The following is a 14882-nucleotide window of genomic DNA, read 5'->3' on the forward strand; positions in this document are numbered from 1 at the left end:
AGAGAAAGAATGCTGCTCAGGAGATAGGTAATAAGCTCCCTGTCTGCAGAAGGATGCAAGTACAGATTGGCTCCACTGATCACTTGGGGTGTTACAGAGGGACTTGAATTTGGTCATCTCCATTTATTTGTACTTTCCACAATGTTTATTAAGTACCTACAGCGTTCCAGGCACTGGTGGAACAAGACAGAATCCCTGTCCACATGGAGCTTACATTTTGGTGGTCCTGAATTCTAGAACTCTAGGCAGCACCCTCGGATGTGTAAGGCACTGAGGGGACCCCTACACCTTAACCCAGCCCCCTGCCTGAAATTCCACCGTTGAGTCTCTCCTTGAAGACCTTAAGGTGTTGGACTGATCAACATGCTTTCATTTGGCCCAGGCTTATGGAGCACCTACTATGTACCCGGTTCCACACACAGAACCAGAGATCCAAAGATGATCAAGGCAAATCCCTTGCCCTCAAAGGGAGCTCAGTCTGCTGGGGAAGACAGGTGCAAATGAGCAGTGACAGCCCAGGCCAACAATTGCCCGTTATATAGAGTGGAGCACAGGGGCTGGTGGAGGGCTGGGCTGGGCTGGCCGGAGAGGCAATCCAAGCGGCTTCACAAAGGAGCTGTACTTGGGTGTTGGCAATCAGGTGGGAGAAAGGACACACATTTGATATTGCAGTGAGCTCACCTCATGTCTGCTTCTCCCCACCACACACACACTGACTGCAAGTTCCTCACATGCCAGACTGTCACTGCTCGGTGCCTGGCACACAGGAGGTTGCACAATAATTCTTGGTTAGACTGAAGTCAACTGAAAAGGCCCTCTGGGGCTCCACATGAGGAGATGCAAATATATGGAGGCGCAGGGAACTGTGGGAACGGTGGTGTCGGGCGGTGGGGCGTGGCTAGAGAGGCGAGCAGGGCCACATCGCAATCTGGTCCAGCTCTGACTTGCTGGCCCAGGACTCCCCTGCTCCCGTGGCCTCTGCCCACCTTCACACCCTTCTGCCACTCTTCACTCTGGGCAGCAGGGGGCTCCCACCACCCGTGGATGAGAGGTTCCACGACGCAGCCAGACCGGAGATGGGACGGCTGCCCCTTTCAGGGATGAGGCCTCAGCCCAGAGTAGAGCCTTGAACTGGGCCTCCTGGAGAGGGATGCACCTGGTCAACTAGGACCTGTGGGCTTGAGCAGGCCCAGACACCCATGGGCACAGATAAGCATGGGCCTCCGCTCTCTCCTCATGCCAGGCACAGTCAGCCCTGCTCAGCCTAGGAGTCGGGATACCCTGGGCTCTGGCTTTCTGGCTGTGGGACCCTGAACTAGTAGCTTACCCTCTCTAGATGCGATCTTCCTCCTTGAAGGGTTCTGACAGGTGAGTCCTAGGACACAAAACCTTTAGCGGGGACTTCCCTGTGCAAGGGAGTCTCAGACATGGGTACCAGGCAGCCCCTGCTCTGGGATGAATTGAGACTGTTGTGTGTGGCAGGGTGGGTGGCAAGTGAGAAGGTGCCACAAAAGCCACATACTGTAATAGGCCACAGGGGGGCAGTAGTGAGGCCATCCGGAGGCCCTGGGTTCAAGGTCCAACTCTACCCTGTATCTTAAGCAAGTTTCCTAAGCGTTCTGAGACTCAGATTTCCCATCTATAAAATGGCAATGATAGAATATATGCAAAATACTTAGAACAGTGTTGAGTACCTACTCAGGGTTACATGCTACTAATATTATCCATTACAAGGCAAACTAGGTACATGCTTTTATGGAGATACAAAACAGGCTGGACCACTGGAGGAGGAAAGATTCAGGGGCGGGGGGAGCCGTAGATCTGGGTAGACTTCTTGGCAGAGGTGCCCATGTAAGGTAAGATAAATGGAGGCCTGGCTCTTCCAGCCAGGAGGAACCAAAACAAGGATGCTTGATAAGGCAATGTATTTCTGGAACTCCCTTGAGCCCCCAAAACAAGCCCCCAAAGCAAGAGGAAGAAAGGTTCAGGGGAGCTGGGCCCTGCCAGGGGCTGAGCTGTGTGCACGATGCTGTAGTCCCTTGCGTCTCCAAGGCCATCGTGCCCCTTGTCATGAAGCTCTGGCTGGGGATCCAGTAACATGACTGCTGAACTAGGCCATCACAGAACGAGGGAGAATAAGCTTAGCACCGGATGGCCTGGGGTGGAGCAGGAGTGGGGAAGGGGGACCCCTGCCCAGTGCCTGGGAAGTCGGAGCGCTTCTGGCCTGGAAACGCAGAGCTGGCCCTGGGACCCTGCGCCAGGGTGCCCAGGGCCAGGAAATGGGGGGCAGGCAGCCAGGAGTCGAGCGGCAGGTGTGAGAGACCTGGAGAAATTGATTTATTAGAGACGATGAAAGGAGCTAAATATGTTTGCCAGCTCAGCGATGACTCAGGCGCTCCCCAGGGGTCCACAAAATGTGAGCATCAAAGAATCAAAGACAGGCCTCCTCCCACCCGGGCTCTGCCAGCCTGGAGCCGTCCTTTGGCAATGGAAGGACCACTCCAACTGTCCTGAGAGCCTGGTCCTCAAGGGGCAGCAGAGACCTAGCCACTCCAGCCAGCATCCCCTGCCCGCCCCCCACCCCGCCAAACCTCCCCAGAATGGCTGAAGAGCGAAGCTTCAGAGTGAGACAGATCTGGGTGGAAGTCCTGCCTGGCCCCAAATTGCTGCGTGACCTTAGACAAGTAGCTGACCCTCTCTGGTCCCACATTCACCAGGGAGGACAGATGCCCACCAAGCCAGGGCCCTTCCTCCCTCTCCCTGTCTGGCAGTGTCATTCCTACCTAATTTGGCTTCTTCCAGACAGCTGTGAGCACAGCCTCCTCTGCCTGAAATCTACCAACTTCCCTCCAGGAGACAAGCCAGATTCCACAGGGCCTCATTTCCGGAGAACATGCTCTTCCAGTACCAGGTTCCAGGCTGGTACTGTGTTCCAGGAGAAACAAGAATGAATCAGGGTCAGAGGCCGGAGGCAGGACAGAGGAGGGAGGAATGATCTCCTTGCGGGGCAAAGGGCTGGGGGTTGCAGTAGGGATGTGGGAAGGGGGCCTGCGGCACCTGGGAGGACCAGTGGAAGAGGGGCTGTCAGGGGTGAGGAGGGACATCTGCCAGGCAGTTGGGGGGACATGGCAAGGACTGTGCAGGGAAAAGCCTGGAGCCCTCACACAGCACCATGGCATGGCTGGGGAGTGGTGAACTGTTCACTGGGCACAGAGGGGGCCTGTGCCTAAAACAGCAGCAGTTGGAGTTGAATAGAAGCTGGGACCAGGCTGGCCAGCGAGCAGTTAGACTCTATGTGGATGGGGAAGGGGAAGAGGTTATAGCAGGAGACAGGCGGGGCTGGAGGCTGTTTGCAGGTAGTCCTTCTGGCTTCGTAGCCTGGGGCTGCCAGGCTCAAGTGAGGGTGTGAGATTTGATTCTGCTGCTGGACTCCAAGGCCCACAAGCCCCCTCCTTCTCCCCATCTCTCTGCTTCCACAAAGAGACCTCCAGCTCCATCCAGGAATTCCTTGGCCTGTAAAATCATCCTTCCCCTTTTTCATGCAGAAACTGAGACTCACAGAGGTCAAAGGACATGTGCTAAGGGGTCACCCACCACGGAGGCTCCGCGAGGAAGACAGAGGCAGAAGGTATCAACATTTATTGAGCATCCTTCATCTCATCTATCCTCCCAGTAGCCCACGAGGGAGACAGGATTATTCCCATTTAACAGATGAGGATGTGGAGGCTCAGTGAGTTTGTGACTTGCCCAGAGTTACATGGCCAGGAAGCAGCATCTGATCAACTTGTTTTTGTTGAGCTGTTGAGGCCAGGAGGAGCCAGGAACCTGCAGGGAGTTTCCAGCAGAAGTGGAGGATTAATCCATGACCTTTACAATCCCCTTGATCTCTTGAAAATGAAGCTTAACTCTCTTCTCTTCCTGTTTCCTCCAAAAGATTTTCATTTAATAAAATGAAAGAGCCCAGAAAGGACCCAGTTTTGACCCAAAGAAATTATTTTTTGAATAAAATATCCTCTATTAAAAAAGAATAAAACAGGGCTTCCCTGGTGGCGCAGTGGTTGAGAGTCCGCCTGCCGATGCAGGGGACGTGGGTTCGTGCCCCAGTCCGGGAAGATCCCACATGCCGCGGAGCGGCAAGGCCCGTGAGCCATGGCCGCTGAGCCTGCGTGTCTGGAGCCTGTGCTCCGCAGCGGGAGAGGCCACAACAGTGAGAGGCCCGCATACCACACAAAAAAAAAAAAAAAGAAGAAAAAAAAAACTTAGATCAAGAGTTCTTCTACCTGATATCATAAACATTTCAGATTATTTCCAGCACACCTATACACTCTATATGTTACATCTCTGCAACGCTTCTACTCACAGACAAGTTTGTAACAAGTCCTTAACACCATGGAATCAATATTTCCCCATGTGTACCAGTCTGCACAGGCTAGTTTATGCTGTGGTAACAAATAACCCCCAGATCTCAGCAGCTTCACACATAAGAGTTTACGCCTTGCTCACACTGTATGTTCGGTGGGGTGTTGGACAGGGGCCTCTGCTTATCACAGTCACTCAGGGACCCAGGCTGGGGAGGTGCCATCCTGACACAGGCCACTGGGAGTACTGTCTTGGACATGTTATCGCTTCTGCTCACATTTCATTGGCCAAAGCAAGTCACATGGCCACCTAACTTCAAGGAGCCAGAGAGTTACCCTTCTACCACCTGCTTATCAAGAAGGGAGAATAGAAATACTTGGACTGCAGCACTAATGCCCATTGTAATTAGGATGACCAATTGTCCTCACTTGTCAGGACCAAGGGCTTTCCTGGAATGCACTCTCAGAGCCATAACTGAGAAAGTCCAGGGCAAACCAGGATGAGTTGTTCACCCTCCCTGTACCATGTTATATATTCTTCACAAACTCATTTCTCAATGACTGCACAACAGTCCATCTAGCAGATGAGTCATGGTTTTCCTCCCTAATCCCCTATTGTTGGAGACTTAGATTGTTTCCAGTTTTACACGTTTATAAATCCACAGTCTTAATAGCTTCATGAATAAAACCTTGTCCATATAGCTTCTCAGAAGTGCAATTACTGGCCATTTTTCAGTCTCAGAATACCCGCCATGCCTTCATATTTCAAAAGAGTTTGGAACAACACAACCTGCCTTCTACAGCAGAAGCAAGGTCCACTCCTGAACATTCACCCAGAGCCCTGAGCAATATTCTCCAGTCTTAGCAGCCTGGAGGGCTTGTTGAAAGAAACTACTGGGCCCCACCCCCAGAGTTTCTGATTCGGTAGTCCTAAGGTGGGCCCAAGAATTTGTGTTTCTAACAAGTTCCCAGGTGATGGATGATGCTGGTCTGGGACAACCCTTTGAGAACCACTGGCCTAGTGGTTTAATGCCCCTGCTTTGTAATTTGACAGGTGATTCTGCTCAACTACTCACCAGCTGTGTAACCTTGGGCAAACTGTGTGACTGATCTCTCTCAGCCTCAGTTGCCTCATCTGTGAATTGGAGCCATTGTGAGGATAAGCGCAGCTAACATTTGGAGAGTTGTTTTTTGTTTTTGTTTTTTTTTGTGGTACATGGGCCTCTCACCGTTGTGGCCTCTCCCGTTGCAGAGCACAGGCTCCGGACGCGCAGGCTCAGCGGCCATGGGCCCAGACGCTCCGAGGCATGTGGGATCTTCCCAGACTGGGGCACGAACCCGTGTCCTCTGCATCGACAGGCGGACTCTCAACCACTGCACCACCAGCGAAGCCCTGGAGAGCTCTGAAAAGCATGTCACAAGAGCTCAGTTAAAGATAGTTACAGTTATTCAGTGGTAGATTAAATAACTTCATGTTTTAAAATATTTGTTAATCTGAATAGAATTGCATTTATTGAAGTTTTCATGCCTTTTATGTCTCTGGGTGGGAATGATTTTTTTTTCCATGCAGTGATGAAGCATTTGTATTTCTTTTTTTTTTTTTTTTTTTTTGCGGTACGCGGGCCTCTCACTGTTGTGGCCTCTCCCGTTGCGGAGCACAGGCTCCGGACGCGCAGGCTCAGCGGCCGTGGCTCACGGGCCCAGCTGCTCCGCAGCATGTGAGATCTTCCTGGACCGGGGCACGAACCCGTGTCCCCTGCATCGGCAGGTGGACTCTCAACCACTGCGCCACCAGGGAAGCCCCTGTATTTCCTTTTTAATATGAATCGTCGGCTCCTGTCCTTTGCCCACAGGTTTCCCTGTCTTTCCTCGTGGTCTGCCCAAGCTCGTTAGAGAGCAAAGATAACAGACAGACCCCATGGCTGGTCTTGTTTGCTACAAAAATTTTCCAGGGTTGCTGCCTGCCTTTCTACTGAGGTCATTTTTCTGGTCATTTTACAGAGTGGCCAAATCCATCTGACTTTTCCATTTTTATTCCCTCTATCACTTTTAAGCTGAGATTGTCCCCCTTCCCCAGAATGTGAAAAAAAATATAAAGGAGGGCTTTTAAAAATTAATTAATTAATTAATTAAATTAACTTATTAATTAATTAAAAAATAAAATAAAGGAACTGGATTTCAAATGATGGGATTTGGTGTGTCCTGACAGTTGGGGGTGGGGGTGGGGAGTGGGGAGAGGGTGCCCTCCTGGCTCACCTCAAACCCTCTCTCAGAGTATTGGGTACATGCAGAAACCCAGGGCCTCGCAGCACTGCCCACCACGCTGCACCCTCAGCTCTGCCCCAGACACAGCCATGTTGTCTGTCTCCCCATCTGCAGAGACCCCCTCCAGAGAGGCACGGGGCAGTTCAGGGTTGGATGGGGCCACTGGAAATGCAAGGGGACAGGATGACCAAGGGTGTAAGAACTGGCCATAGACCTTAGACAGCCTCAGGTTCAGATCTCTCAAGTGTTTGTCCTATGAATTCGCCTGAGACTCTATTTTCTCATCTACAAAATGGGAGTGATAATGCCCGCATGAATGGAAAATTTTAAATAGATCACCAGCCACAGCGCGCTTAGCACACTGCTGGGTGCAAAGTTAGCACTCAATAAATGGGTCTTGTCGTTTTGCCCAATTCTGTTCCCAGGGCGGAGGCATGAGCCCCACAGCCTTTTCCTCTGTTTGGACTGAAAATACCCAGCACCGCGGGTCCCAAGTCCCCAGGTCTCCGCAGAAATGAATCTCGACGCCTCAAAGAGCCCTTGCGCGTTCAGGCTTCCGAGCGCGACCGCAGACCCTCCAGGGACAGCTCAGCCCATCAGCCCTGCCCAGGAACTGCATCGCCCGGGCGCCGGGGCTCGGAGAGGCCAGAGTAGTGCCGGGAGGGAGGAGGAGGCTGCGCCCCTCCCCACCTCCCCCGGGCAGCTGAGTCCGCGCCGAGCGGCCCGCAGACGAGCCACGCGCGCCTCCCCGCTCCCGCGTCACCGCCACCAGGCGCGCCGCTGGGCCTGATTTCCATAATAATCAGCCGCAGATCTTCCGAAAAGACGGGGAGCGGCCGCCGCCACCCGCCAAGGATGCTCCGGCGGGCGGGCGCCCCTCTCCCAACCAACCCCGCCACCCCGGAGGGAGCCTCATTCTTAAAAGCTTTCGAGATACCGTGGGCTTGGGAGGCAGCTGCGAGACACCCGGGACGTCGCTCTCGCCAATAAGGGGGTGGGCGGGGGGGCGGGGAGGCCGGGAGAGGCCGAGGCTCGAATATAGACCAGCCTCAGAGACAGGAGCAGAGGAGGGAAACTGAGGCAGATAAGGGCAGAGGCACGTCTCCAGGCAGGTTCTCACAGCCCCCCTGAGAGTGGGTTCTCTGCTAAGCCCCAGTTAACAGAGGGGGAAACTGAGGCCCGGAGAGGTTTCGGGTCTTCCCAGCTGATGAGGGCTGAGCAGGGACTCCCTTCCCGGCTAGCAGATCCAGAGCTCGCAGCCTCCTCCCAAGAGCAGGGCTGCGCGTGTGCATCCCAAGATGAGCTGACCTTGGAGACAGACTGAGCAGAGCCTGCAGGAGGGACGACACCGAGGCTGTGCACGGCACCTGGAGCTGATCTGGTCTGGAAGTCCACCGGACTTGCAGAACCGAGTTCGAACCCCAGCTCTACCACCTGCCAAGCAAGGGTAAGCAAACTGCAGCCCACCGGCCAAATCCTGTCCACCAAGCTGCCAGGAGCTAAGCATGGTTTTTACATTTTTTAATATTTAAAAAAATCAAAAGAAGAATAAGATTTCCTGACATGTGAAAATTATATGAAATCCAAATTTCAATGTTCATACGTATAGTTTTATTAGAACACAGCTATACCCTTTTAATATTGGTTACTGAAATCGCTGCTTTCCACTACAACGGCCCAGTTGAAACGTCTTAACGGAGAGACATGGTCCTCAAAGCCAAAGACGTTTACAACCTAAATCCTTTCCAGAAAAAGTTTGCCCACCCTTGCACTAAGGGGACAAGTGATGCAGTCTCTGAGCCTGTTTCCTCATCTGAACAAATGGGACTAACATTAAATGAGGATTAAACGGGGCTTCCCTGGTGGCGCAGTGGTTGACAGTCTGCCTGCCACTGCAGGGGACACGGGTTCGTGCCACGGTCCGGGAGGATCCCGGATGCCGCAGAGCGGCTGGGCCCGTGAGCCATGGCCGCTGAGCCTGCGTGTCCGGAGCCTGTGCTCCGCAACGGGAGAGGCCACAACAGTGAGAGGCCCGCGTACCGCAAAAAAAATAAATAAATAAGGATTAAATGAAAAGACCAGCAAAGCACCAGGAAGTTAGCTCCTTTCTCCCCGCCACCACCCTTGGAAATACCTTTCGTTTTCTCCTAGCCCCTGCCACTTGCTCCCTCTCCCATCCCGGAACACAGCCACCTGGATGAATGCACCTTGAACCCAAAGTGTCCACCACCCACTGCCTAATCCTGCTTGTCCTCATTCCATCCTTATCAGCTGAGCCCCCAGCCCCCTACCCAATCAGTGACCAAGGCTGGCTGGCTCCCCATCAGCTCCCAGCACAGTCCCTGGCACACAGTAGGTGCTCAGCAAACATGGTCTAGATAAATGGATGAGTGGATACTTGGCAGTCTTTCTCTTTTCTCGATTCTCTCTGCTCTGACCTCCGTCATTTCCTGCCAAGTCTCCCTGACCCCATCGAGCTCTCTCCATTCCATCTCTGACCCTACAGACAGGTGACCGGCCTGTGTCACACCTCCCCCCCACCCCCCACCCCCGGCTCCTCACTGCTGTCTCTGTTCAGGCCATGCCCCCCAGTGCAGCACACAAAGAGCTCACCTACCGCCCTTACTCAGTCCTACCAAATATCCAAACCGCTAGCACATCCCAGAGCACAGAAGGTTGGATCTAGCCTCCAGGTGGTTTCTCCTGCTATTGCCTCTTGCCTGGAATCTTCCTCCTTACCTCCAATCCAATGTGCCCGGCATCTTCTACTCGACCCCTCCCCAAGACTCAGTTCAGGCCCCAACTCCTACTGAAAACCTTCCAGATCTCTCACCCACCTCCACTGCCCCCAGTATACAAAGCTATCCTGGCACCGGTGGGATTTCAGTGCCATTATGAATATGCATGATTATGAATGCATAAATATGCATGCCCCTCATGAGCCCTTGAGCCCCTTGAGGACCAAGATTGTGACTGGTATTTCTGTATCATCAATCCCAGCAAAGGCATGGCCCAGAGAAGACTCTTAGTAAATTTTTTAATAAATGCATCCATGAAGGAAGGAAGGGATTAATACATATGCGATCTTGTCCCTCCCTTGCTCAACAACTTTCAGTGGCTCCCCAGTTCTCCCGTATAAAGGCCAGGCACCCAGCCTGGTCTTCAAGCCTTATATGAAGTGGCTCTGATCACATACACACCTGGTGGGGGGCGGGCAGGAACAGAACTTGGTCCTCCAGGCCTGTCTCCCCTAAACAGTCCTAACCTCCAAGCATTTGCCCATGCATTTCCCCCTCCCTGTACGTCTTCTTCACTCACCCCCATTTGTGCCTATGGGAGCCCAGGCCAACCTCGGGGACCTCACAGGGCTTTAGGGACCCAGGGGCACCTGATGTAGGGAAGCCCACTACTGTCACATTCCCCAGATCCCACAGCAAAAGACAGTGAGCAGGGGCTCTGACCACGAGGACCTGGGTCCAGGGTGAACCCTGCCATCTACTATGGGGACATCACTTCACCTCTTGGAGTAAAATGGAGAATAACACTTGCCTCATAGGGCTACTGGGAGGTTAGAGATGCTGTGGTCTAAAGATTCTGGCACACAGTAGGTGTTCAATAAACAGCAGCTCTTCCAGTCCTGGTCAGAGCCTTTTTGCCCAGAGAAAGGGCTCAGGGAGCAGACCTAGAGCTCCCCGCAGCCTTCAGCCCCAACCTCTCTCTTCCCCTCTCTCCCTCACCCCCCGACAGCACCTGCAGCCAGTAACTGATGCTGCTGTGGACAGAATGACAATGAGGCCAAGACCTAAGCAAGCCTATCTGGGAACCCAAGGCTGGAAAAGGGGCTCAGAATGAAGATGAGGCAGAGAGGGGCAGGACTGAGGCAGGGGCAGGAGAGGGGCAGCGGGTGGGGTAGGAGTTCTGGATGAAGATGGGGCAGAGGCTGCATAGGAGAGGGCAGAGCAGGGCAGGGCAGGGACCATAAGGGCTGGAGCAGGGTTTGGGTTCACTGGGGAGATGGGGCTGGTACAGGGATCAGGACAAAATCATGCCACCCCCAGGGGGGCAGAAACAGAGACTGTGAGAGAGTTAGGGGGCCTCCCAGGTCAGGGGAGAGAAGGAAGCAGTTTGAGAAAAAGGTGGAGAGGAAAGGAATCTAAGGGGGGAGTGAGAGCAGGGAGAGGAGAGGAGGAAGCCACTGACACTTGAGTCCTGGGGACAGTCCCACCTGTGCCAATCTCCTCCCTTGGCAGGTGGGACCAGTGTAGCCAGAGAGGGCCAAGGACTCACCGGGGCCCTGGCAAAGGAGAAGCACAGTGGAGATCAGCTTATCTCCAGACCCAGAGAGGAGGCTGGAAGGAGGGGAGTGGGAGGGGCTAAGATAGGGGGCAGGGTAGGACCAGCACAGACTTCTGGGGCTAACAAACCAGAAAGACAACTGCCATCCCTCTCAGCGTATGCAAGTCGGCATCACAGATGTCGGGAGCGATTCCTGCCACATGCCCTGCTCATCCCACCTCCCTGCCTTTGCTTAAGTCAGTGCCCCCACCCCCCGTAAGGGAAGCCTTTATTTCCCCCACTCTAAACACTTCAACTCATGCCCAGTCCGTGTGCCCTGACTCTTCGGCCCTCAGACACTCCAGCCCCGGCCTCCCTCAGCAATGACTGTCTCTCCCTCACCTTTACAGCTTGATGCTACTGGGATTACATTCTGATGTAAAGGTGCATGCTGGGCCCCCATAAATGTGCTTAGTCCTCACGGACAGCTTGAGAGTCTGCTGGGCTAGGTTCAAGTCCCAGCAACTTCATTTTTTAATTTGAATTTTTAATTTTATATTGGAGCGTAGTTGATTTACAATGTTGTGTTAGTTTCAGGTGTACAGCAAAGTGGTTCAGTTATGTATATACATATATCCATTCTTTTTCAGATCCTTTTCCCATATAGGTTATTACAGAATATTGAGTAGAGTTCCCTGTGCTATATAGTAGGTCCTTGTTGATTATCTATTTTATATACAGTAGTGTGTATATGTTAACTCCAAACTCCTGATTTATCCCTCCCCCACCACGTTTCCCCTTTGGTACCCATAAGTTTGTTTTCGAAGTCTGTTTCTATTTTGTAAATAAGTTTATTGGTATCTTTTTTTTTAGATTCCACATATAAGTGATATCATATGATATTTGTCCAGCAGCTTCATTTTTACATAGTAGGTGCTTCATAAATGCTGTCCCTCCCCCTCCTTCCATCACATTGGTAGCTCAGGACACACACACACACACACACACACACACACACACAGACACACACACACACACACACAGTATGTGTCCAATAGTGGCTCCTGGGCTGAGCTGAGGTGCCCTTCTGTTCCCAGTGGATCCCTCAGTCCTGAGAGGAGTCGTGGGTGTCTCCCCTGCCTTGGCCTCTCAGCCCAAGCCTGAGCTATCCAGCTTGGGAGAAAGGCCCATTGCTATTCCCCTTGAGTCTCTGCAGCTCAGGCAATCAATCGGTCGCCATAACAACCAGGCCTCCAATCAGAAGCAGGCACTTCACGGCTGAGCCAGAGCCACCCACCCACCCACTCAGGCCAGGCTGTGCACGTCCCTCACCTAGGACTACTCTGGGGGAGACAAGGGGGCCCTGGCATAATCTGCGGGCACCTGCCCGCATCCTCAAGACCCAGGGATCCCCAAAGAGAGAGCATTTTCTGGGGGGCAGAAAGTGGGGGGACAGAGCGACCACTCCATCTGACCTGATTTCCACAAGCTTCATTCCCATATGTTACCGCCCTCAGTGTTCAGAACAGGCCTGAGGGGTGGGGATCATGAGCCACCTGGGCAGAAGGGGAAGCCGAGGCCCAGCTGGAGAGTTGGTGGCAAAACTGGGCATATATTCCCTCCCTGAGACCCTACCTTCAACCCTCTCCTTCCTGGCCAGAAGAGTGGGAGCAGGAAAGGGGGGAGCAGAGAAAATCTTGACCCCACTACAGTCAGCAACTACCTTCCCACTAAATCTATGCGTGATACTTCCGGTACCCATTAGCACCAGGCCCATCAGGGACCATTAGCCGAGATCTACGGGCTGCCCACCCACAGCTGCTACAGCCTCCAGCCCCGATCTCCCATCTTCCACACAGTGCCAGCCAGGTTGGACAGAGCCCAGACTCTGAGTCAGAGTGAGCCCCACGTTTGACAACTGGCTCCTTGCTGGTGAGCCTCAGCAAGCCAGGTAACCTCTCTGAGCCTCAGTTTCTCTGTTGGGAAAGTGGGAATAATTATCCCTGTCTTACAGGGGAGTGGTGAAGTCAAACAAAGGGTGTATAGACCTTAGGACAGAGCCTGGTATGTGGCTTATACTCAGGAAGTGGAGAGAGGGCCCCTTGGAGCCGAGCTAAGGCTCCTCTAGGGTATCTTCTCTAGGAGGAGACAGGAGGCAAATGCTACCGTTATTAATAACCAGCCCAGAAAAATGTACGTTACAGATGAGATTTAGAAAAGGGAAGCAACTTGCCCCTCGCCTGATGCAATGAGGAAGAGGCAAGATTCGAACCCAGGTCTGTCTGAGACCTGAGCCCTCTCTGCTGCAGCCCAGCCTCTCCTGGCCAGTCCAGCTGCAGCCAGCGCCCATCACCCTGTGCCACTGCTGCCCAGCTCTCCCCAGTGTTCAACACTGATTGAGGACCTGCTGTGTGCCTGGCTCACTAGGCGCCCACCACAACTCACAGGGCTACAGAAGGGAAGTCAAGGGGATGCTGAGATGTGCTGGGGGACCGAACCTGGTTTAGGGTGATGGGGAGACTTCTGGGACGAAGGAAGAGGTTATTTTCACTCCTCAGGCTGGGAGTAGCATCACACAAGCTGCTCCTGCTACCCACTGTTTGGAGTTTTTGCCCTCTGCCAAAAGTCCCCCATTACTGTGCTCTGTCTGCTGGGACCCAAAATGTGCTGCAGAGAGAGCCATGTGGCCCAGCACTGTAGGCCCAGCCGTAGGTGCCAGTTGTCTCAGCCCCACCCAACCTGATTCCAGCTTCCTTCTCCTTCCTGCCAGCTGGATTCCAAACCCAGTGGTCTCTCTCTTGTCACCTTTCCTGAGCACCTACTATGTTCCAGAGACTGCATGAGGCACATTTACAAATGTTAGCCCAGCCACCCTGCTGAGCTGTCCCTCTCTTGGAGATGAGGAAATGGAGGCACACAGAGGTGAAGTGGATTTCTCAAGGTCACACAGCTGATATAGGCCAGAACCAAGATTTGAAATCAGGTCTGTGAGACTCAAAGGCCGACACATCAGTGCAAATACCTAGGAAGACCCCAGGGCCCCGACTTTTGGATCAGTCTCTTTTCCCTGCCCCCCTTCCTAATGACTCCTGTAGGACAGGATGGAGCAACTTGATTTGAGTTATTATCATATTTCTGCTTCCCTCTTCCCTCCTCCAGAAAACAAATGGATTCATCAAATTACACCTTTAATCTGTCCTGGGGAAGGGGAAGGATGAGCCTCAGCACCCCCAGGAGGAAGCATGGCTGATAATCAGCCCACCCATCCATGCGCTGGGAACGTTCCCCTGTGCTCTACCGTCCCATGATTAAACGCTAATTGCCACCATGCTCTCAAATTGAGGACTTTAATTTCCCGAAACGAAAAGTACATTTCAATCAGTTCCTCTCCCAAACCATCCCTCCTAAGAGGAGCCAGGAGCAGAACACAAGCTCCTCAAGGCCACGGACGGATGAACCTACTTCCTACATGCCTGTCTTCCCCCTCCCCCACCAGCACCACGTCTGTCCTTTCCAGGTACCATCCAAGAGATTCCTACAATTGGGGGTTCCGAAAAGTGAGGCAGGGCTCCCAGCGCTGAGGAAATAACCAGATGACAGGGGCACAAGGAGGGTCAGCCACAGGCAGAGTCACAGATGCTTCCTCCACTCCCACTGGGTCAGTCTGGTCCTGCCCAAGAGAATGGGCAGAAGTCTGGACAGGGGGCCCAGTGAGAGAAGAGACTGGGAGGAGGGCAGCCAACCTCCCCTCTCTGGGTCTCAGGGTCCTCATCTGTCCCAAGAAGAGACTGGGGAGGGGCAGAGTCAAAAGCTAGAAGGCTCTTCAGTCTGTGCCTCCCAGGAACAGATCGGGGACCAGGACTCAGCTGGCTGCAAATTCACCAGCTCAAATCCTGGAGGTGATGGCTCACCAGGTCTTAAAAGGGGTCCAGGAGCTGACTTTTTTTTTTTTTTTTTTTTTTTAAGTTCTCCAAAAGACTCTAA

Source organism: Hyperoodon ampullatus, assembly GCF_949752795.1.
Source record: "Hyperoodon ampullatus genome assembly, chromosome: 11".
NCBI lineage: Eukaryota > Metazoa > Chordata > Mammalia > Artiodactyla > Ziphiidae > Hyperoodon > Hyperoodon ampullatus.